The sequence below is a fragment of the Rhynchophorus ferrugineus genome, unplaced genomic scaffold (assembly GCF_030347505.1).
Source record: "Rhynchophorus ferrugineus isolate W39M unplaced genomic scaffold, kcgeb_rfMv2 rfM2, whole genome shotgun sequence".
Taxonomy (NCBI): domain Eukaryota; kingdom Metazoa; phylum Arthropoda; class Insecta; order Coleoptera; family Curculionidae; genus Rhynchophorus; species Rhynchophorus ferrugineus.
In genome coordinates this window covers 46,742,609-46,765,130 of record NW_027472581.1, presented here as the reverse complement: position 1 = coordinate 46,765,130, position 22,522 = coordinate 46,742,609, and positions in this window count along the sequence as shown.

Here is a 22,522-nt window from a genome sequence, read left to right as displayed (position 1 = left end):
GTTTGAAGAGGATCAAGCGTAATAAACCCTAGTTTTTGCATCGATATGTGACAACGGATGAAATGTGGCTCCATCATTTCACTCCGAAGTCCAATCGACAGCCATCCGAGTGAACTGCACACGATGAACCTGCTCCAAAGCGTGGGAAAAGGCAACAGCTGGCTGGCAAAGTTATGGCGTCTGTATTTTGGGATGCCCATAGAATAATTTTCATTGACTACCTTGAAAAAGGATGGACCATCATCAGCGACTATTACATAGCGTTATTGGATCGTTTGAAGGACGAAATAGCCGAAAAACGGACGCATTTCAAGAAAAAGGAAGTGCTGCTTCACCAAGACAAGAGACAAGTCAGTGAAAACGATGGCAAGAATCCATGATTTGGGCTTCGAATTGCTTCCTCATCTACCGTATTCTCCAGATCTGGCTCCCAGCGACTATTTTCTGTTCTCGAACGAATTGAATGCTCGATGGGAAGAAATTTTCGTCGAATGAAGAGGTGATCGCCGAAACTGAGGCTTATTTTGAAGCAAAGGACAAATCGTACTACAAAAATGGTATCGAAAAGTTGAAAGGCGCAATAATCAGTGTTATCACCCTTGAAGGGAATTATGTTGAATAAAAAAAACAATTTTGCCAAAAAACTATGGTAGGGCGGGGACTTTTCAACTGATCTATTATTAAACATAACTATATGGACTTACACAATTCAATTATAGGGTTGTTCTGCGAAAAGCAATGCAAATATAATACAAGTTTTCCAAAAGAATGTCCTAGAAGTATAGCAAGTGCACCCAGATACTGGTTGCTTACACCAGTACCTTCAGATGAGTACTTTCGTTCAGAAAATCACGAGAATCGAGACAGGAGGAAAGACTTATATTAAATAGAAGTATTACAACTCGTTTATAACACCAGCACGGGAGACATACTGAAAACAATAATATCTTTCAATCTTGTGTAGTACGAAGTAGTTAAGCACATTTAATTGAAAAAACAGCACTGTTAATACATAAACATTATTAAACTAGAGACTAAGTTAGGACGGTTCCTAGAGGATACGGAACGGGAGGTAAAGGAGGTTTATTTAGGGTTCGAGTAGGACGGCGCTCTGTCGTATAATACAATCACTTTCTCATATTTGTAATTCTACTGATATATCAATTGTACTCAATATATTAATTAATTTATAATCACTGTTTCTAAAACGCCGAAATAATTTTCGAAAATATGTTCACTGTAACTGTCCAGCATTGCTTGTTTTAAATTAAAAGTAATGTTTTCCAAAAATGGTGTTTTATCGGCATGAATTTTAATCGTAACAACCTTGGATTGGAATTTTGGATTTTAGCCTTAGTTTTCCTCCAATGAATGGCTTTCCGAAATCTTGATATTTTGCAATATGTATAGTTTAGTAACTGTAGGTGGCGTGCCTAAATCACCAAGAGTGATACGCAGTTTTATAAAGATGAAAACATGAAACATGAAAATGTGATCAACGAACATTTTAGATATATAGTTAAAATTAATTCGTTAATTGCCAAAATGTATTGCTGTTTGAATCTGGATATTTTTCAATTTTGCTTCCGAAAATGGGAAAATACATCTTATGATCATCGAAAAATATGTGATATGGTGATGAGTGCTTAAGTGAACTTAAGCTACATTGAACATTGATTAACTGGTTTTTGTTTTGGAAATTTCTATGTTAAAAATGATTTTCGCCTTAGTAGAACAATATTAAGAGTTGAAAGTTCAATAATCCGAGTTTCCATTTGTCAATAGTTGCTGAATCGAACTGACATCTACCCATTTTAGAAACGGATGCTTAACGGCAATAAATAAAAAATTATTTAGAAGTACAGAGAGCTTTATTAAATCAATGTATCACTCGGAAATCGTGAAAGTTCTACAGTGACTGAATTATTGTTTCAAGTTTGATTATTTTCATGGATATATCATCGATTAGTGTTTGAAATTTATGTGGATTTTTTTTAAATATAAGAAAAAAACGAAAATAGTATTTTCCTAACTTGCTATTTATTTTATTATAAAATATGTTACATTATTGTAAAATATAAATATTTGACAAACCACATGGTAAATAAAATAAAATTAATTTTGTAGTCAGTTTGATAGTAAAAGGTAATGTCTTGTAAAGTTATCGAAGAAAGTGTATAATTCGAATGTTTGGACCGTCACAGCTTATTATGTACGTAATAGTGTGGGAAGAAATATGCTAGTAATTAGCAATTTCGGTGAAAAACTAACAAATGTGGAAAACGATGTTTACGTATCATTAATAAACACTCAAATGGCTGGTTACGCACAAGATATTAACATTTGCACCGACATTTTTGGTCAAAGGGATATACAGACAGTCAAACTTTCAATTGTTGTGTGAAAGATACAATTAATTGGAAAATTTTCCAAAAATAATACTGTAATACATTAAGCTTAACTTTGTTCTTACATTCATACACTACATTTCGTGATATTCTATTACTACATAAGTAAAAACTGTACGACTGTATCTAGCGCAGAATTGCAGCTATTTTAAAGGCAAATGGTGCCTCAAAATATTACTGATAAATTTTTTTCATCAATCTCTTAGAACTTCAATATTCTGCCCGTGGGCAATAAGTATTATTATATGATTCCGTTATATAATATAAGTATCCTGACATGTAGAAGATTGCTTCAGTAAGTGATCTGCTGTACAACTTATTATCTAATTCTTATTCTAGATACTACTCTAGCTTATTTTAAAGTCTATCCTAACTTATTCTAAAGACTATTCTAACTTATTCTAGAGATTATTAAATCTCATTCTATGTGTCTATTAATCAGTTCGTACGGTAGTTTGCATTTGAGCCTATGTATTACACTGTCATCGTGTATATTTCACTGTTTGGCGAGTGGTTACACTAACAGTCTTTCAGAGTACTTCGAATTGAGAAATATCGAGAAATGCAGCGGAGCAATATTTTTTATCCTTTAAATTTTTGTTAACTTGGCTGAATAATCTATGTATTTGCTCTGTTGTTCCATGATTTTTACGGAAGCCAAATGGATGGTCTGGAATAATATTTATCTCTATCTACGATTATTTTAAGTCTCTTAATGTATAGTTTTTTAAAACGTTTAGAGATCACAAGCAACAGCCTTATAGGACGGTAAGAGGAGACGTCTTCTGACTTTTTCGCAGGTTTAAGAATCAAACTGATTTGAGACAGTTTCCCAGTGTTAGGAAAGTAATTAAGTCTTAGCATAACATTAAATATGAATGTAATTAATTTGATGCACTTTTGTGAGAGATTAATAAATAAATATTGTGTATTATGTTAGGAATTTATATTATTTTGTCTATACCCTGTAAGTGAATTTCAACTTTCAATTGCACGTCTTGACTTTCGATTTTTCATGACATATTCTGCCCTGTTCACTATCATTTTTGTCTTATAATAAAATATGTCTTGTTTGTTTGTTTTTTTTTGTTGAGCGGACGAAACTTGTTTGCACACCTTATAATAAAATATGTTTGATTTTTGGCTCTTTGATTTAGAGCTACATCGTGATATAATTTAAAGGTAAACATAAATAAATAGAAATAATAGTAACAATTAAATTGTTTTGTGATTTTTATTATGAATCTGGTATAAAATAACTTACTTAATTTTCCGCTTATTTTGTTAACACGCATTCGGCTGAAGAAATGAAACGTTGTAAAATCTAGTTAGCTGTGAGCAGATCGAATGTCATTTCTTGTGTACAAGCTGGTAATGTGCTCTTTAACAATAATTGTTTACCTGTAAACGACAGCGCCCCCACAAGATGACCGACAATAATTTTGACGGTTTTATTTTCCTCTTTCCACAACGAATAAATTCCCAACATTGTCGTTACTAAATGGTATCGTTTACCAACAAATCGCTTAATGCTTTCTGTATATATGGTTAATAATCTATTTAATTCGAGAATTATGTCGGCTTGTGGGTGGATGTTTATGAAAAAGATTCAGTTGCACGTTTGTGTTCGAATTTATTTCGCCGTGTAATAAAGGAATATTTCGGGATGAATTACGTGCCGGCTAATGCCGCATATCGCGATACTAAATATCCTTTTCTGGTATGACAGATATTATGATTGTTGTTTTCGGTAAATTATTTGTAATTTGTTTGTTTGTGTATTGTAAGTTTAAATTGCTTTAAATTCATTTGCTTTGAATAAATATATCTTGGCACATTTTGTACAAGAATAATATAAAATCAATATATATTCTATCCAATGTTGATGTGACGTTGTAAATTTAGTTCAGTTTGGCTTTGGAATACAACAAAATTCTAGTTTAAATAAAATAATGAAACAAAAATGTTATCAATTTTATTTGCGTTTAGTTTCGCATCATAGTACATGCATATACTAATGCATATATTATCGAATAATTTTAACCACAGATAATTATTCAGCCACAATAATTTATAGGTTAGAGTTGTTTTATTATATTTTCATTGAATTCATTTCCTCACCACCTATGAGGTAGAGTTCTAGGCGCGTTTTTTATATAGTGGTATACCTTAATATACCTAATTAACAATTGTATATCCAAGTAATGTATTTTAGATTCATTAGAGAGTATGCTTACCTTTTTACGCTTAGTTCTTGTTTCCTTCGATGGTCTGTTGCCTTGTCAAGTCATTTTGATATAAATGTATTTTTTTTCTTCTGCTACTACCTGTGTACACCACTCTTGATGAAATGAATCATTGAAACAGTTGGTATTTTCTCTCTCATCACAGAAACCACATACTCATGTATATTGTGAACAATTAAACACATATCTGATGGACATACATCTTTACTAGAATACAATTTCCTACAATTATCGTATATTAAATATATATAATCTGTATTGATAATTGATAATGCAATCATAATCTCATATTCAGAAGGTTTCACTCAAGTGAATAACTAAGCTGTTCTTTTTGAATTTATCGAACGTTTGTTCACGATTCCATCATTTCTCAATTTCTTCTTCAACCTGTCTGATTGAGGTCATCCAAACCGAACGTGCTATTAACCATTCCTGTTTCCAGTATAAAGCACAATATATGTGTAATGAATTATTAATAAATGTTATGACTAATAAAACTTAATTAATTGTTATTCCAACATGTAACTTTTTCTATCAACTTACTTCTATCAGCACTATTTTTATTATCCTTTTACCATGATTGACCGTTGGGTATATTGGTACCATTCTGAAATATCCATGTCTCATCTAAATACACAAATTCAAATAACAAGTTTTTTGATTTTATTATATGTTTTTAAAACTTGTATTCTTTTAACAGCAATGTCTGAAAGTTCCAATAAACCTCTTCCGTACTTTTCAGACTGACAATTTCGTCTGAAATATTATTATTAAATTATCCTTATATTGAAAAAACTACTCGCTGTTTTTATACATTTCATATATTTAATTTCTGCTGGAGCTTACATCATGCTGATCCTGATTCGTCACCCTCTACGTATGAGGACGGTTTCTTTTTGGTGAATCCAATATTATGTTTTTAATTTTTTGCAATATTTCAGTCCATACTAATATTCAGTGCAGCTGCAACACGCTAAAATACTTTCAATAAAATCCGCATCAAATTAATATTTAACAGTAAAAATGCTTACCTCTCTAACGAATTTTTTGGCAAGCGGGGGCCTCCATTATCTCGTGTCTGTTCGAACTAACTGATTAGAGAGGCAATCTGTTGTCTGGCATCGGCATTTTTAATCAGAGTAATAAGAAAGAGCGATTTGAAATTTATCAAAACAGGCAAAGCGTTAAGTCCACGTTTGTCGGTTTATAACCTCTTATCACTATTGTTTTGAGGAAGTTTGCATCGTTTGACAACCGGACGACTTTAACAGGCTTGTTCGTTTACGTATTCGGGCATATCAGACAGCACTGTGTCTCTTTTTAACTAGAAAGAATGAGAAGGATAATATTGCCTGATTCTAAAACTAACTTATAAATTGCGGCAGGCATTACATTAAACATATTGTTGACGTATGTTCACAGCAACTTTGGACTATAGGATTATTTTGAATATATTAGGTCATACAATAAATTGTATGTTTGACAAGAGAGTGGAGACAGCAGAATGTAGATTTGTTTACTTGATCGGAATACTCGCTACTCTTCATTATACTCGAAGTTTTCGCGAGAATAGAAAAAAAGAGTATTTGACGATTTTGCATTGTGTTGAAAAGCAGTGGAGACATAATATCTCCTTGTTGAATACCGGCTCGGATCCCCTATGAATTTAACATATTATTTCGCACTGATCACACAATTAACGAAAGATGCTTGAACAAGTATAACAATTTTTTGGGGAAAAATGTTTAGCTTTCAAAGCTGTCCAAAGTGAGTGTGAGTGTATACAGTTAAAAGCAGAGCGGAAATGAATAAAAACGACAACCGCAAGCTTTTCAAAAATCTAATAAGTTCCTCAATAAACTGAGTGTGAAAATCTTTTCAACACCTCTCCGACAATTTATATGAGACCTCTACTACAATAATTTTTGCAGTGTACCGCTTTCTTTCAACAATGTTTCCTCACTGGCTTTACCATTTCTGTCGACTCCAGTGGCCCAATTACGTTTTAATGATTTTGTTGTCATTTGTAATTCACCCAATTTTGTCTCGTTATCAGGAAATTAAGTTTCCGGAATATCAATTATTGGCAGAGTTGCTAAACCCTATGATGGGTCAGGAGTATAAAACTGCCTGAAGATATCCCTTCACCATTCCAAACGTTCATCATGTAACTTTATCAAGGATCTATTTGCTTTTTGATTGTTGTCATTGGTAGATTGACACTTATTTATTTACTCTTATATTTTACATTTCGATAGAACTACTTCCACATCGACGACCACACCATTCCATTAGGCCCCCCTAGTTTTTGCACTCTATTTAATTTTCGGTATTTCTCGAGAATGATACGTTTTGCTTGTCTTCTATCTTCTACCATCTGTAGGCATTCGTCGGATATTCAGGGTTGTATTTTATATAGAACAGGTTGACCTAGTACTGGTACTTTACTAGCATAATCAACAATTGTTTCAGATATTTGCTTTTCTGTTGTATCAATATATGCATGGTTTAGATCTTCCAGTAGTCGAGGTTTGACTTTCACAGAGAAAAGACGTGTTCGGAGAGACTGTCAGTGAAACGAAACAAAAGTGCAACATCTGTGTCACAAATGCGGCGTTAAAAAAAGTCCAACAATAACATTTTAAAGACTGGTGAAAAAGTGAAAGTGCAATCGGAAAAAAGGGTCAGTACAATAGAAAATAAATGCATAAAGCCATAAAACGTTAGGGGTTCAAAACTCAACATCTGGACCACAAATGCAGCGTAGGATAACAGGCACTCTACAATGCGTGGATGAACGAAAAGTCGGCACGGGGGAGCCTTGAAATTGTATTAGCCAATATGCAAAAACAAATAAATGCCCTCCAGCTACAACTAAATAAATAAAGCTCTGAGGGCAAGGACAAAATAACGATAAACCACCAAGCCAACAGAAGCAGTCTAATTGTTACATACGAAACAGATGAAGAAGAATTGCAGAAAGAATTAGGCTGGATAACGGTCAAAAATAAAAAAAGAAAAGCAAATAATTCTTCTGGATCTCCACAGCGAATAAAAGTAAAACAAAATAATGAACAAAATAAAGAAATTAAAATGCCCAGGCCACCCCCAATTATCGTAAGTAATGTTACCGACTTTGACTTGCCTTACGAAACACTGAGGTCCAAATATATAGTATTCAAAGCAACGGTATTAAACAATGGATAAATAAAACTGAACGCCGAATGTCGTACAACATTCACAAAAATAATATATTGTTTAGAGTTGCTGAAACTGCAATGGCACTCTTATGAAGACAAACAAACCAGAGACATCAAAGTTATGGCAAGAGGGCTTCCATCAACAGCTAAAAGTGAAAAAATTATCGCAGAACTAAACCAAAATGCTTAAATGCTTAAATGTATTAGGCCTGTGGCCCCAAAAACCGGAAATGGCAAATAAAGATATCCAAATAGCAATTTGGAATGCTAATGCAATCCAGCCAACATCACGCTAACCTACAAGTATTCCTACATATGCAAAAATATATATTTGTCTAATATCAGAAACCCATTTAACAATAGAATCCTTTATAAACTTTAGAAGATATATATTTTATCATACCATACATTCAGCTAATACCGGCCATCCGTAAGAGGAGGAAGTGCAATAATAATAAAAAAGAACATTTCCCACCATCAAGAACCCAGGATCAGTACAGCAGAAAATCAGGTAACAGCAGTGATTATTAATTCAAGCAGATACAAGGTTACAATAGTCGCAATTTATTGTCCTCCAAGACACTATCAAAAAAAAGGAAAATTATATGAATGTCCTAAGCAACCTGGGAGAAAAAAATTATAACTGGAGGTGATTTCAATGCAAAAAATATAGGATGGGGTTCCAGAATGACAATAACTAAAGGCATTGAACTGTATAAAGCAGTGGCTGAACTAAGATGTAGTTTTATGTCAACTGGAAAACCAACAAATTGGCCGACCGATCAAGAAAGAAAGTAAGAAACATAACGCCCTATTATATAAAAGTGGAAGAGCAATTTGAGTTAAGTTCAGATCATGCAGTGATTCTGACGTTGAGCGAAAATATAATAAGAAAAGAAAGAAACCCAACATTAACAAACAAGAGAACAGGCTGGGAAGGATTTGCTGAAGAATTGAACAAACGAATTCAACTAAATGTACCCCTTAAGACAACTGAACAATTAAATTTTGAAACAGAAAAATTCTTAGTAGTTATTCAACAAGCTGCTTAGAATAATACTTCAGAAATAAAGAGTACAACCAAAGGAATTAATTATCCAAAAGATGTGAAAGAAATGGTAGCTGAAAAACGTAAATTACGAAAAAAATGGCAACAAAACAGAACACCTGAAAATAAAAATAGTTTAAACAATATAACCCAAAGACTGAAAAGAGAAATACTGGAAATTAAAAACAAAACCATAAATGACTATCTGAGTAATTTAATAAATGATAAAGAAACTGATAACCCACTCTGTAAAGCCACAAAATATCTAAAGCGCTCATGTCTACACAGTCCACCTATAAGAGACCTATGTGGGAATTGGACACGTGACAATCGCCAAAAAGCAGAAGCATTTGCTGAATATCTAGAAAAAAACTTTCAAATCAAACGAAACTAATATTGAACATAATTTGCCGGACACAGAAGCTGAAAATTCGATGACTGAATTAGTCACGCTGAAAGAGTTAAACAAAGTTATTAAAACTTATATTAACCCCAGGAAATCACCAGGCTACGCTTTAATAACAGGAGAATTATTGAAAAAACTACCAAGAAAGGGAATTATAAAACTCACCAAATTGAGCAATAGAGCATATAGATTAAAATATGTCCCAGGTATTTGGAAGATGGCGGAAATTAAAATGGGAGGCCACCTAACGAAATAAAATCATATAGACCTATATCACTGCGGCCAGTAATATCTAAGATTTTTCCTGTTGAAAAGAATAAAATCGATCATAGAGAGAAAAAACCTAATACCAACACACCAGTTTCGGTTTATTAACAAGCACTCAAGAATTGACCAGGTCCACAGAATAACAGATGTTATTGAAAAAGCCTACGAAAGTCAAAAAGTATATTCAGCTATATTATTAGATGTAGCACAAGTCTTCGATAAGGTTTGGCATGAAGGCCTTGTTCATAAACTGCAGAAAATGTTACCAAAACAACACACCGAACTATTAAAATCATACATTACAACCAGAATGTTTAGAGTCAAACAAGAAGAAACTTACTCTACAATAAAAGAAGCTAAAGCAGATGTACCACAAGGAAGTATACTGGGGCCAATGCTTTATCTACTTTACAGTTGTGATATACCACAAATGGAAAATATCTCGATGCCTACATTTGCTGATGATACTGCGATTATTGCTGTCGGAGACAATAGTGAATAAACCTCACGAAAATTATAACAGCAAGTGACAATATAAATAATTTTACACAAGCTTAGAAAATAGGAATTAATGAAAGTAAATCTGTACATGTGCAGTTCACCTATAAACGGACTGTACAAACACCAATAACATTAAATAACACTATCATTCCATATAGCAACAACGCTAAATATCTCGGAATGAATCTCGATGCAAAACTTCGCTGGAAGGAATATATAAAGAAGAAAAGAAAAGAACTAGAATTGAAATATAGGAAAATATACTGGCTAATTGGAAGAAAATCACAATTTTCAATACATAATAAATTGCTATTATATAAGCAAATACTGAAACGTATTTGGACTTAATGTTTCAAAGAGTAATATAAATAAAATACAAATTTTCAGAACAAAGTCCTGAGAGGTGTTGTGGGTGCAAGAAATTACTATAGGACTGATTACCTACATCTACAAGATCTACCAGTGCCTGGAACTTATTTGTCTGTCTGAAATTAATTTCCCTAACTTCACCTTCATTGGCGTTCAAGCCACTGTCTTCTGAAATTAATTAACGTAACTTCACCTTCATTGGGGTTAATGCGGCTTTTGTAATCTTTATGAAGCTTCTCCGGTCAATTTTCATCAGCTGTATTCATTTATATCAAGACTTATTGGTCAGTTAATTATTAATAGTTATTAATTATAATCAAGAATGTCTCGGTTTTGTATCATTCTAGCAAGAATTTATAAATATAAACTAGATCCATAACATTTTTCATTGTCAATACTATTTCATGGTCGATGTTGAGTTCCGTAGCAATATCGCGAGAGAAAATATGTCGGTTTACTTCGGTATGCTTAAGAATTTCGTCAATTTTTCAATGATTGGTAGGCCAGGTTGCTACGAGCTGGCTAGCTAGTTTTGACACTAGCCTTAATAAGTACTCAATTTCATAAATACCACAAAATCCTTGATAAGTCTGCACTATATTTTCTTCTTTCAGAAATAATGAAGCAAAATTTGATGACAATAGAATGTCCATAGTCAAACTTCTTTATCTCTAGAATCACTAAAAGAGTTACGCTATCTTTGTATCTAGAATATTATCTATCCTTTCTAGCACGCTATAATTTTTTTTATTATTTAATTAATATATTGTTACTAGTCGTTTGCGTCTAACCTACAATTTGTCTTTATGATAACTTAAATCTATATACCTAGATAACTAGGAGGACCCATCGGCCCTATCTCAGTCTCTATGTTTATACATGTCAGTGTTGAATTTTTTAATATATGTACCTCACTACACAACACTACAAAACATCAGATGGTTCGATTTTTTTTAGTCTGTGTCCTGTTCTGGTGGTATCCAAAAGTTGCAATATTTCAATATTCGTGTGGGAATGGAGTCTTTTCTCATACCCACTTGCAATTCTCTTGATTTCTTGACTGACTGTGTTTTTCATTTCTAGTTCTTCAATCCTTTCGGAAAACTATTCCACAATTTATTCTTGTCTGTCTAGCTTTCCTATTAATTTAAGTAACAATTTGTTGGTGGTTGCTTTATCTTCCTTTGTGTCTCTTTGGTTATTTTGATTGATACTTTGGGTATAAGTCATTGCACCATTGACGTTGTTATATTTTTTCGGTTGTTTCTTTTCACTCATTGTTTCTTGAGGTTTAACTTGAGCTACTCTATTTCTCCTCTCTTGTAGTATTTTAGCAACTACATATCCTCTATAACTTGCCAGATGCGCTTCATTGCAGTTTGCACATTTCGGCTGAGCTTCTTTGGGTTTTCCTCACTCTGTGGTGATATGTTTACCTGAACATTTTACACATCTAGGTTCTCTTCTGCAGACTTAGGCTATTTCTGTGTGTGTCCATGCAATTGGCATCGTTTGCATTGCAGTATTGAGTTCGATTTTTTTATAGTAGTTCCGTTACACCATAACAAAATTATTGACAACAATGTTAGAGGACCTTTACACTAATCTGATTATTTTTACTAGGCAATATCATTAAGCAGGCTAGGAAAAGGGATTCCAGATGGCATGGATGCAACTTGTAAAAGGATCGAAGGATGACTAGTTGCAAGTGCAACCGATATTTCGTCGTTGGAAGTCCTATCTCAGAAAATTCAGAAGGGGTGTCCGAAATACAGTTTTGACCATTGATCATGTAGCCATTTCAGGTATACAAAAAAGTTTTGGTGATGAAAACTTATGCAATAACCGCAGTCATTTTAAAATGGATTGGAAATTAGGTTGTTCAAATTCCCCCCTTGTTTATAAATTAACCTGCCCTGGACATCTAGTCTGTCCCCTGTATTGAGTATCTCCTCTGATGTCTTACAAAACGAGATAAAATTATTAAATTGACTGGCTATCTTGTAGATATGCACAGATGAGTTGTTCTATACAAATTTGATTAAAATTTACATTTATGTCCTGTCGTTTTTCTTAACAAGCTGGCTCTTAACTTATAATTATTGTTGTTATAATAATAACAATTAGCTTTAATTAAATTTAATAATATAAAACAATTTTTAACAAAGATAAAGGATAATTAAAAAACTGTTAGTCTAATCTTCCAGAGACTATTCGCTTGATTTACTTTTCAATTTTGCACCGTCCTTTGTTTTATTTTCTTGGACGGACGGAATGCAGCTCCGTGAAACTTTTCAAATATGAAACTCATCTAATTCCTCGTTCCCATAGAGCGGACCAGACGTGGCGAATTAAAAAAACGGGGACGCGCGAAAAAGACGAAGAAACCGACCACATAAATCTGGCATTATTATTACGTGTGCAAGAAGGAGCGGGGTTACCATTCCGCTGCTGAAATAATTCATAGGCAGCGACGCCCGGGACCGATATTAATATTTGAAGCGTTTTTCTTCGGGCCCGGGCTACAGGGCGTGTTGGAAATTGTGGTCATTGTGATTGTACGGCGATTTATCGTTAAATTTGTTATGGTAATTTCGCGTATATTGTATGTAAAATATGCTTTTGATATTTTACGCGATAATTTTCCTTATGAATAGGAACTTTTCCGTTATTATCCCGAGGGTTTTATCTGAATAGGCGTTTTAATATTGTACCCATTGTTGTATTACGGTAGTGTAGCTTGATATTTTGATAAACTAAATCTGTTGTTGACGTGATTTATATCATATTTATTATAGGCAATGTTTTAATTTTTCTTTTGATGCATTTGTTAAAATATCTCGATATAAATCAGTGAATATGATACCTAAATGTTACAGATTATTTATGAATATTGTTAAGAACCCCAGAACTAATAATATGAATAACTTTAACATAGCTTTGTTTTTAGTTTTTATTTATTATAATCATATTCGGCGTTTCTAATAACGTATTTTGATGAATACAGTGGATACGAACTTAAATTGGTTGCACATTTAAAAATCAAAGTCTCAAATTAAGGATATACGATTAATATGTGGATGAAAAAAACCCTGTAGGTTAATTATTGGATGATGGTTCATATCAAAGGCAAAAATACTATATTACGATATTATGGGATTATATGGTTTCAACCTCGTCAACTATGAACGTCTATTGGAGGCTTGTTTTGGATTTTGGATCGACCACTCGATGATTATGGTTATCAACTTGAATATACTTGAATATTATATATCTTAAATTTGTCTGTTGTGGTATGCAAAATATTAAGGCATATGCCTTAGGAATGTTTAGAGTAACACGTGGTAATACTTCCTGAGTGTTTATTGGTAAACTAAGGATAATTATGGCGTTTCATGATTGCTCCAATATTTACCATTTTTATGCATATATGGATAAATCTAACGAATTTATACTGTATACAAAAATTACCAACATAGCTCAAATAATTTTTATTCTACACGTGAACTTGATTGAAAGATGGGGAAGAGAAAAGAGAAATCAGAGCATCCAATTCTATCGTTTATTATCAAATATGTTATATCAAATTTAATTTGAAAAATTCCTATTGAAAATGCTAAACCAGTTATAGAGAAAAAGTGTTTGGTTCTATAATCAACATCAACATTTAACAAGTTGCATAGGCATCATTTAGAAGGTCTGCAGAAATCTGCAGAAATATTGCATGATAGGTTTATTTACAAAATTCCGAAAATATTATCAAGGTAGTATAATAAATTCTTAAACTCTTGCTTCTTAATTGAAATATTTATTAACGTCATACAAGTGGAAATTAATAATAAAGTAAATTAAAGCAATTATACTACAAGATCAATTCTCTATCTACCCTACTCATGTGAGATAACACAAATTAAAACTATTAACATGGTTATATTTGCGATATTTGGTATTGGAGACAATAGTCTAGAAGTAACCTGAGAGCTGTAATTTGCTGACCATAACTGTAGCCAACATGGAGAATAAAAGTTAATGAGAGTAACCTAGTGCATATTAAATTCACATATAATCAAATTACACATATACCAATACATATGAATACTATATAGTATATATGTAGTAACACTGAACATCTTGATGCTCTGTTGGATATCATTTAGAAAATAAATAGAACTACAACAAAATTCACTGTCTATACAAATTAATTATTAATACATTAGTTATTAATGTATTAACAATTCTAAAGCCTCTATAGATCTAAGGAATTTAGTTATGGAGATGTTCTGCGAGAAGTAATATGAATAAAATAGAAGTTTTTCAAAACAAAGCTAACGAGTATATATACTTGCACTCAAATTTTCACATTTGAACTGTCATCATATAATTATAAAAAATATAATATATATATATATATATATATATATATATATATATATATATATATATATATATATATATATATAGTAGATTAATAAAAAAAATTAAAAAACGTGTACAATAGGTCTATAAAAATTTGAACCAGGTGTAATCCAGTTGATTTAGCTTATCATAAATGACCCTTCTTGTGTAAAGGTTGTTATCTTATGAGTGCACAGAAAATAATCCATTTTCGTACGTTTTCAGTATTTGGAAACCATGTGCCAGACAAGTAATGCTGACTCGACCTGAACAGGTGATAATCGGAATACTTCATGTTTGGTGCGATAGAACTTCGCATTCGAACTGCAAGAGTGTATTATTCACTACTCTTTTCATATTTTCGATCAAAAGAATGACTGTTATTCGATATTGCTGTTCTTATTTGCAGCAATATGTCGTTCAATTTGTTCATCTGATGCCGGTAGTTTTCCTGGAATAACTATAACTTTACTAGTTGGTTATTTTGGTTATAGATCTACTTTTCATTGTCAGTTACAATGCGCTATAGAAAAATCTTCTTTTATGCATGGCAAGTATAAAATCGCGATTTTGAAATGCTTAGCATTGGAAATTTCAGTCAGTTTGTTTAGTAACTACTAATGTCCAGAAATTTAGATCTTTTTCATTGCATATAGACGTTTGAAAGTTTATTAATCAACTGCTACGATGTCTAAAATTTCAATAATATTTTGAGCTGGGTATTCGTGCAATAGATCTGACATTTCATTGTTTTCGAACTTTTCGGTTGTTCCAGGCTATTATTTATTATTGAGGTTAAAATCACCCCTTTTAAAACGTGCTATTAAAAGGGACAAATGGGATGTGACAGACCAGCATCACTATAAGTTTTAAAAAGTATTCATGGTCTTCAGTAGCAGATTTCCCTAAATCGAATCAGTATAATAATACTAAATGACACCGATATTAATATTTAGGTTGTTCCATTTTTATTAGAAAGAATTAATTTAAGATTAATTAAGAATAATATCTGGTCAAAATGAGAATAAATTCTTACTTCAGAAATGAGAAGTTTTTTCAATTCGCGATAAAAATCTGAATTGTTGGAGTAAGCAATACACAATATAATTTTTTTCCTCTAACACTAAATTAGGCTTATTCGCATTACAAACATTTTGAATGCCATTAATAAAATTCATAAATTATTTAGATTAGTGATTCGTTTATAAAGTTCTCGCACTCGTTTTGCTACCCTGAATATTGTGCTTGTCAAACACACTTAAGAGCGTCTTAATACACACTAATTATGCAAGCCATCGTGCTTTGTAGAAATTCAAGTCGCTCGCTAATTGCATGTCAGAGAAGCTTCGTCACGGACTATTATCCCCATTCCATTTTCCGACGGCGAAGGAAAACCTGACATTTTAAATATTATTTACATAAATAACAATGCGCAGATTATTATAATTTTGTAATAAAAGCGTACAACAATATAACATAATAATACGGAGGAATTCGCTTTTAATGGGTACTGTTTATCAAAAGGACTCATATGGATATAACGAGCATTTCTCGACGTAACAGATTACATGTATAAAATATGAGTTTGTTTAAAACGTGCATGCAGATTTCTAGTGAATTTCATAGATAAATAGATGTGCAATTATTTATTTAAACTAAACTATGTCTAGGAATCCTTATATAGTATTGTTTACGTTAACCATCGATTTAAATTGTTAAGTTATGACAAATATGCTTTATGTCAGATGTTAATTACTATAACTATTAATTATTGGTGTACTTAGGTATAAGTTTCCATCTTGGACTCAACTCAACTAATAAATTGTTTGATGTAAAACGCCATATCGTAATATTGAACTATATAATAAAGAAAATATAGAAAGGAAACTTAATTGAAAGTCACTTAATCGAACTCCACTAATTTGTAGTGTCCTTTTTGTATAGCAGCCTCATTATCTAATCCGGTAATATTAGGGATATGTATTCTTTTTTGTTTCAGTTTTGACTCAGGTCTCTATACCTGATATCGGTTACTGGAAACTTTCATATAATTTTTGGAAAATGTATATAATAGAGTAAGAAATTTGTCTTCGGGATCATAAATTCAAATCGATAGTATTGTCTGAGAGAATTGTGATGTATACAGGATTTGGACAGAATCATCTGAACACCTGACAAATATGCTTCTCAAACAAAGACTAAATATTTTCGGTTGTGCATGGGCGCATTATCATATTGGAGTGTTTGGAAACAATATATTAGTCATAGTAAACCCGACCATTTGTAGAAAATAATGCAAACGATGATACATCCGAGGGATCACATATTTTATCGATCGCTTGTTTTAACTGTCGTAGAACAAAACGTATAATACACTGCTATATAACCTACAAGACTTAGCATGTGAATTGAGTAATACATACGCTTTGCGTTTTTTACACTGAAGCAGTGCTGCCAACATGCAGCAGTATGATTTTTATTAAGGTCATATTCTTTATAAATACCTAAATCTGTTGCTCTTGGTAGAATTTTAACTAATGAGAAGAAGAATAAGAACTTGGAAACCACCCGATAATATTCTCTTCTTCAACTCTCATTTTCTAGTTCCTACATTCTCTACCAACGAGAAACTGGGAAGTTAAACAAATAGCAGAAATAATGCTCTTGAAGCTTTATAGTGGCAGTGTAAACAAAACTAAAAATTGGTATTTAAAGCAAATAAATAGGTCTCATTTATCTTGCTCTTTATGTTATATATTTTATTAGTAGTATATTATAGTATAATAATAATTTTTGGCTAATTTTCTAATGAAATACTTATTAAATTAAAGGGAGTTCGTTTATATACAGTTTCATTTTAACGCAACAATATTATAAAAATAGAAATTCAGTACATTAATAACATATATGTAATGTTAAAATGATAATAATTGGTGTTTCGAACTATCGACTGAAATTGACTATCGACTTTTTAGTAACTGACTACTTTTTACTATCGACTATTTCAGTCGCTATTTTTCGTTCGACTGATTTTACCACTTTTTACCAGTGACTGTTTCAGTCGACTGTTTTCAGTCGCTATTTTCGGTCCGACTGATTTTGTTACTATTTACTATCGACTATTTCAGTCGTACTTTTAGTTATTCTTTTTGGTCCTACTTGTTTTATTCGACTGATTTTTAATGTTCTGGCTTTGTCGTCCTAGCCGCGACCTTGACAAAAATGTACCCAATTGATGTTTATATAGATTTATATGTAATATATGTAGTTTTATGATTTTTTGGCAGGTTGCTTATATATTATACTTGTATATTATATTTGTATATTAATATTATAGCATTTTGGTAAAAGATTAAAATTGGGGATGATAAATAGTAAAATATTTTGACTGTTTTTATGGCAATAATGGGTAATATTTCGATTGGTCTCGCGATTTTTGTTAAAAATATTTCCGTTCAATAATATATAAAGCATTTATATCATTTCATTCAGATAATTTTTAATTATGTCATGGATTAGTTTTTTCTATGATTAGATATTTAGTTTTTAGGTTTTGTTTAAGTTCTGTTGTATTGTTTATATTTATTTGTAGTAGATTATTTAAAAAGACCAATTAACACACTAAAATACAATAAAATATTTGTGGGGTATTATTCAATTCCGTAGAAAAATTTCATTCTTTTTACAGATCCACAGAACATTCAAATATAAAAGTAATTCTACTTATTTTAAAATTAAATTATAATTTGCATGATATATATAATTATTATAATAGTATTCAGTAATTATTTTTCCTTTTCTTTTTTAAAGTTAGTTCGTAAAGGAATTTATATATCTCCGTCTCGCTTATACTACCGTTGGAAAATATAACCGCATATAAAATTAACTGCCCCAAGCAATTGTCTCCGTCCTTTTCTCTTCCAAAATTTTTACAGGCAAGAATTCGTACATCTTCGTCTGACATCACGAATTAAAACAAACAGTTGACCCATGCATTTGACTGAAAATAGTAATTACTATTTTCAGTCGCTAGTTTTTTGACTATCGACTGTTTCGACTGTTTTCAGCATAATAGATATGAGTTCCAAAAACTGTTCAGATAAACTTGTTAGTATAGATGTCTAAACACGTCACTTGGACAAATTGAATAATTAATTCTTGAAACGAAAAACGGCAATAACAAGTAACAGATAGACGCAAAGTTGTAAAGGATGCTCTGTTGCAGCTCGAATGGGAAGTATTGGAGTACCTAGCGAAACATAGCAGATATGGCGACTTCTAAAGTACTTGTTCAGATCCAAGTATTTCCAACTTTTTACTTACAAAAAGTGTTTATGATGATGTGAGCTTAAGTTAAAACCAGTGTTAGATTTGATTTGTTTTCGTTACGAAAATTTTGACGCTGAAGATGAAATTTTCAAGACGAATCTCGCATTGGCCGACTAATTGTTGAAGACTTCGATGAATTTCTTAAATATATCAATTTACTTAATAATGGAAAAAGTATAGATGCTCAAAAAAAGTTTTATACTTGAGCTCCACATCAACTAAGAATAAATAATTTAAGGAACCGATGTTTTATTTATGAATCGTTACTGAAACCATATAATATGGTGTGATTTCAAATGAACAAGTTGAAATCGAAAAGCATAAGTGTACACATAAGGTAAATAGGGGGTTAACCCAAATCAGCAGCCCGTTTTTTAAATTGGTTCTGGTTTTTACAATATTCAATGAGTTCATTATTTTACTATTTTTGCATTAACGGTCATTTATTGAATAAAAAAATATCATCTTTCTCTTTTCGCTTGATGCCTCATTTCGATTTTTGCTATATCTTGGTATATATCTTCACTCCCCTTGCTCGTCACTCGTGTCGTCCGAGTTTTGTGGGAAAAAATCAAAATATGAATGCAGAAATATATTTTGAGAGACTTTCGAGCACCAATCTTGCGATAATTTCGTAATTGTAGTCACGTAATTACGTAATTAACGTAGTGCACAATAGTTTGAAACGATGCCCATACTACTGCTTCACCAGGCGTTAAATATCTTGTAAACTTTGCGTCCACCTTGAGGTCGAATATGAGGTCCGAGAAATATTTTTTAGGCCTTTGACGAATTTACAATGGTTCACTCTCCATACGTGGAACTGGGTTGGACATTGATGATACGTGAGCATATTTATACTATTTTTATGCTATTTATGCTATTTTTTTGCATTTATGCCGACGATATTAATCGAGCAAAAGTAGCAATCATCTGGATAATTTTGCGTTTGTCATAGCGTTAGCAAATAAAATTTGACCACATACATTACTTTGTTCTGTACGTATTACAAAACAATTTCGGTAACGATTGCTTGTCAGTTGTTTTAGAGCAAATTACTACAAACAAGCATCTTTGAGTGCATTTGTCATGATTTTTCCACGTTTATGGAGCATATAGCAGCCATAAATGTAACAAAAACATTTTGAATATACTTTGCAGCATTGACTCTGGATTTTCACATGTTCCAAAGTGCAATCACGTTAAATAAATAAGTTCAAAGTGAGGTTTAATGCAACGTGATCAGCTGACAACCGTTTTAGGAGTGGAATGCTGCCACCATGCGCGAACTCGAAAACTAGAGCTAATCTTCCAGCTTCCAATCTATGCAGATTTATGCAGAGTTTACTGTATCAAGTAACGTTAAGAAACGATCTAATCTGTCTAAAAGTTGTTGAGTCCAAATGTTGATCTGTATTTTAAAGCTTATGTAATCATGCATTCTTATATAATAGTGTATAGGAATATCTTAGTTGCAAGTGGGAAAAGCCTCATAAATCGTTACAAAGATGTCATTCACGCCAAGAAGGGTGATTATAGCTTGATCCTGGGTCTTGCCTCGTTCAGTTACCAATTATCGTCTATATAAAACTTTCTTAATATTTTAAAACTTTTTTTTTTTAATTACTCTTCGTGAGTCCACAATCTGCCCTATTGGCAATAAGTATTTCTTCTGTTTATATTATATATACATGGCATGTAGAAAATCACTTCATTAAGCAATCTTCTGTATAAAATATTATCTTAATTAATTAGTCTTATTCTAATGCTTATTTTAAACTCTACATATGTCCAGTAATCAGATCAGGTGGTGTTAAACGTTTTAGTCTACGCACTTCACTATCACGTCGCATATTTAGCTGATTAGCGAGTACATTGGGATGCACTGACACTCTTTCGAAGTACTTCACACAAACACGTTGGATTACACTCGTTATTGGTTCTAGAGGAATATCGCGTTGTATCACTTCATTTGAAATATAGTACGGAGCATCAACAATGGCACGCAACACCTTATTTTGGAACCGTTGAATGATGGATATATTAGATTTGCTAGCGGTACCCCATAGTTGAATTCCATATGTCCAAATGGGCTTGAGTATAGACTCATACAGCAATACCTTGTTATCTAATGATAACTTGGATTTGCGCCCAATGAGCCAATACATCTGATATAATTTTAGTCCTAGTTGTTTCCGTTTAGAGAGTATGTGCTTCTTCCAGGTTAGGCGTCGATCTAAATGCATACCAAGATATTTAACATGCTCTGCTTGGGGGAGTTGACGATGATTGATATTTACTGGTGGACATGTTCTTTTACGCAGGGTAAACGTTATATGCGTGGATTTTGATTCATTGGCTTTAATGCGCCATGTCTTCAACCATAATTGTATTTGCTCCAGGTGGGTTGTAGGTTTATTGATGCTGTGACTGGATCTTCATGGGATGCTAAGATTGCTGATGCCACAGTAGTTATTTTTGTGGTGGGCAGATCAGCCGTATACAGAAGATACAGTACTGGACCCAGTACACTACCTTGCGGAACTCCTGAATATATGGGATTTAGTTCGGTATGTTCATCGCCTTGATTTACAATAAAATGTCTGTCAGTGAGATACGATTTTAGTAGCTGATAGTCCGGATGAGGGAGAAGTTTCTTTAGTTTAACCTGCAAGCCCGTATGCCATACTTTGTCAAAAGCCTGAGATATGTCTAGGAAAGCAGCCGAACAATATCTTTTGGCATTTAGGTCAGCGTTTATTTGGTTTACAAGTCTATGCACTTGTTCTATAGTCCCATGCTTATTGCGAAAGCCAAACTGATGTTCTGGAATAATTTTTGTTTTTTCTATTATATAGTTTAGTTTTTTTACGTATAATTTCTCGAAAACTTTCGAGATTATTGGTAATAAACTTATAGGTCGGTAGGAGGTCACATCTTCTGGTATTTTTCCTGGTTTAAGTATCATTAATATTTTAGCTACTTTCCAGATACTAGGGAAGTAATTAATTCGTAGCATAGCATTAAATATATATGTTAATAGTTTTATAGCCTCTTCTGATAGTTCTTTTAAAATTTTGCCAGTAATTAAGTCATAACCAGGAGCTTTTTTAATATTAATCTCTCTCATTATTGTATGTTTAACTTTTTTGACCGTTAATTTCTCGTGCGGTAAATCCATTTGAAATGGCGAATCTAGAAAGCTAGTAATTTTATTTTCGTCATCTTTATGTAGCTGAGACTGGAAAGGTTTAAAAACATTTTTTAAGTGTTTTGAGAAAATGTCGGCCTTCTCTTTATTGCTTCTCGCCCAATTATTTTCGCTTGTTTTAATAGGTGGGTTATGCTGCTGG